Source organism: Arachis duranensis, chromosome 5 (genome assembly GCF_000817695.3).
Source record: "Arachis duranensis cultivar V14167 chromosome 5, aradu.V14167.gnm2.J7QH, whole genome shotgun sequence".
Classification (NCBI taxonomy): Eukaryota; Viridiplantae; Streptophyta; class Magnoliopsida; order Fabales; family Fabaceae; genus Arachis; species Arachis duranensis.
This window is the reverse complement of record NC_029776.3, coordinates 40,325,962-40,329,115: the sequence shown is the minus strand read 5'-3', so window position 1 is coordinate 40,329,115 and position 3,154 is coordinate 40,325,962. Positions and strand designations below refer to the sequence as shown.

General features: G+C 39.7%; 1 non-coding gene across 1 annotated transcript; it reads right to left on the bottom strand.

Annotated features, from left to right (window-relative positions):
* Window positions 1–830: 830 nt before the first annotated feature.
* LOC127747924 (small nucleolar RNA R71) lies at window positions 831–938 on the bottom strand. Its single transcript, XR_008009870.1, has one exon. It is a non-coding gene; the product is annotated as a small nucleolar RNA R71 (small nucleolar RNA).
* Between the last annotated feature and the right edge of the window lie 2,216 nt (window positions 939–3,154).

The window sequence follows — 3,154 nt, the reverse complement described above, 5'->3', positions numbered from 1 at the left end:
ATTTTTGAAAAACCATCAACCACTTTTTTCAAAATTCTTTTTAATTATTTTAAAATTTTTTTAGTTTTATTTAAAAATTTGTTTTCGAAAATCGCCCCCTCTCACCTCTTTCTATTTAAGGACTGACACTTCTCCTCAATTAGCAATTCAGACTCTATCCTTCTTTATATGTTCAAAATCTTCTCTATCTACCTGATCCCTCTATTCCTATTTTCCTCTAACACCTCAATGAATCTCTATACTGCGACATAGAAGATTTCATACTTTCTTGTTCTCTTCTCTTTCATATGAGCAGGAACAAGGACAAATGCATTCTTGTTGAAGCTGATTCTGAACCTGAAAGGACCTTGAAGAGGAAGCTAAGAGCAGCTAAAGCACAACACTCTGAAGAGGACCTGACAGAAAATTTCAAAAAGGAAGCAGACAAAACAGCCATGGCCGAACCCAACAACAATAATGTAAGAAAGGTGCTTGGTGACTTTACTGCACCTACTCCCGACTTCTATGGGAGAAGAATCTCTATTCCTGCCATTGGAGTAAACAACTTTGAGCTTAAGTCTCAATTAGTTTCTCTGATGTAACAGAAGTGCAAGTTTCATGGACTTCCATTGGAAGATCCTCATCAGTTCTTGGAAAAATTTTTGCAAATCTATGACACTGTTAAGACCAATGGAGTTGATCCCGAGGTCTACAGACTTATGCTTTTCCCTTTTGCTGTAAGAGACAGAGCTAGTATATGGTTGAACTCACATCCTAGAGACAGCCTAAACTCTTGGGAAAAGCTAGTCAATGCCTTCTTAGCTAAATTCTTTCCACCTCAAAAGATGAGAAAACTTAGAGTGGAAGTTCAAACCTTCAAACAGAAGGAAGGTGAATCCCTCTATGAAGCTTGGGAAAGATACAAGCAATTGACCAGAAGGTGTCCTTCTGACATGCTTTCAGAATGGAGCACGGTGCACGAAATTGTGATCATCAACAATGGCGCCAAAAACTTGGTAGCGCTCTCAAACGTGAATCACACTTAGTCACAACTCCGCACAACTAACCAGCAAGTGCACTGGGTCGTCCAAGTAATACCTTACGTGAGTAAGGGTCGATCCTATGGAGATTGTTGGCATGAAGCAAGCTATGACCATCTTGTAAATCTCAGTTAGGTGGATAGTAAATGTTATGGAGTTTTCGAATAATAAATAAAGCAGAAAATAAAGATAGAGTTACTCATGTAATTCAATGGTGGGAATTTCATTTAAGTGTATGGAGATGCTTGTCCCTGTTGGATCTCTGCTTTCCTACTGCCTTCCTTCAATCCTTCTTATTCCTTTCCATGGCAAGCTGTATGTAGGGCATCACGGTTATCAATGGCTACATCCCATCCTCTTAGTGAAAAAGGTCCAAATGCTCTGTCACGGCACGACTAATCATCTGTCGGTTCTCGATCATGTTGGAATAGAATCCCTTGATTCTTTTGCGTTTGTCATCACGCCCAACAATCACGAGTTTGAAGCTCGTCACAGTCATTCAATCCCTGAATCCTACTTGGAATACCACAGACAAGGTTTAGACTTTCCGGATTCTCATGAATGCCGCCATCAATCTAGCTTATACCACGAAGATTCTGATTAAGGAATCCAAGAGATATGCGCCCGGTCTAAAGTAGAACGGAAGTGGTTGTCAGTCACGCGTTCATAGGTGAGAATGATGATGAGTGTCACGGATCATCACATTCATCATGTTGAAGTGCAACGAATATATTAGAACAGAAATAGCTGAATTGAATAGAAAATAGTAGTAATTGCATTAAAACTTGAGGTACAACAGAGCTCCACACCCTTAATCTATGGTGTGTAGAAACTCCACTGTTGAAAATACATAAGTGATGAAGGTTCAGGCATGGCCGAATGGCCAGTCCCCAAAACGTAATCAAAAGACCGAATGGTCAAAAGACTTGACAATCAAAGACTTGACAATCCAAAGACACTGAATACAATAGTAAAAAGTCCTATTTATACTAGACTAGCTACTAGGGTTTACAGAAGTAAGTAATTGATGCAGAAATCCACTTTCGGAGCCCACTTGGTGTGTGCTTGGGCTGATCTTGAACTTTACACGAGCTGAGGCTTCTTTTGGAGTTGAACGCCAAGTTGTAACATGTTTTTGGCGTTCAACTCTGGTTCGTGACGTGTTTCTGGCGTTTGACTCCAGAATGTAGCATGGAACTGGCGTTGAGCGCCAGTTTACATCATTTAATCACAAATAAAGTATGAACTATTATATATTGCTAGAAAGTGCTGGATGTCTACTTTCCAAAGCTATTGAGAGCGCGCCATTTGGAGTTTTGTAGCTCCAGAAAATTCATTTCGAGTGTAGGGAGGTCAGATTCCAACAGCATCAGCAGTCCTTTGTCAGCCTCCTTATCAGAGTTTTGCTCAGCTCCCTCAATTTCAGCCAGAAATTACCTGAAATCATAGAAAAACACACAAACTCATAGTAAAGTCCAGAAATGCGAATTTAGCATAAAAACTAATGAAAACATCCCTAAAAGTAGCTGGATCCTACTAAAAACTACCTAAAAACAATGCCAAAAAGCGTATAAATTATCCGCTCATCACAACACCAAACTTAAATTGTTGTTTGTCCCCAAACAACTGAAAATCAATTAGGATAAAAAGAAGAGAATATACTATAAATCCCAAAATATCAATGAATATTAGTTATAATTAGATCAGCGGGACTTATAGCTTCTTGCTTCCGAACAGTTTTGGCACCTCACTTTATCCTTTGAAGTTTAGAATGATTGGCATCTCTAGGAACTTAGAATTTCAGATAGTGTTATTGATTCTCCTCGTTAAGTTTGTTGATTCTTGAACACAGCTACTTTTATGAGTCTTGGCCGTGGCCCTAAGCACTTTATTTTCCAGTATTACCACTAGATATGCCACAGACACATGACTGGGTGAACCTTTTCAGATTGCGATTCAGCTTTGCTAAACTCCCCAGTTAGAGGTGTCCAGAGCTCACTCTTTTTGCTTTGGATCACGACTTTAACCACTCAGTCTCAACCTTTTCACTTGGACCTGCATGCCACAAGCATATGGTTAGGGACAACTTGATTTAGCCGCTTAGGCCTGGATTTATTTCCTTGGGCCCTCCTATC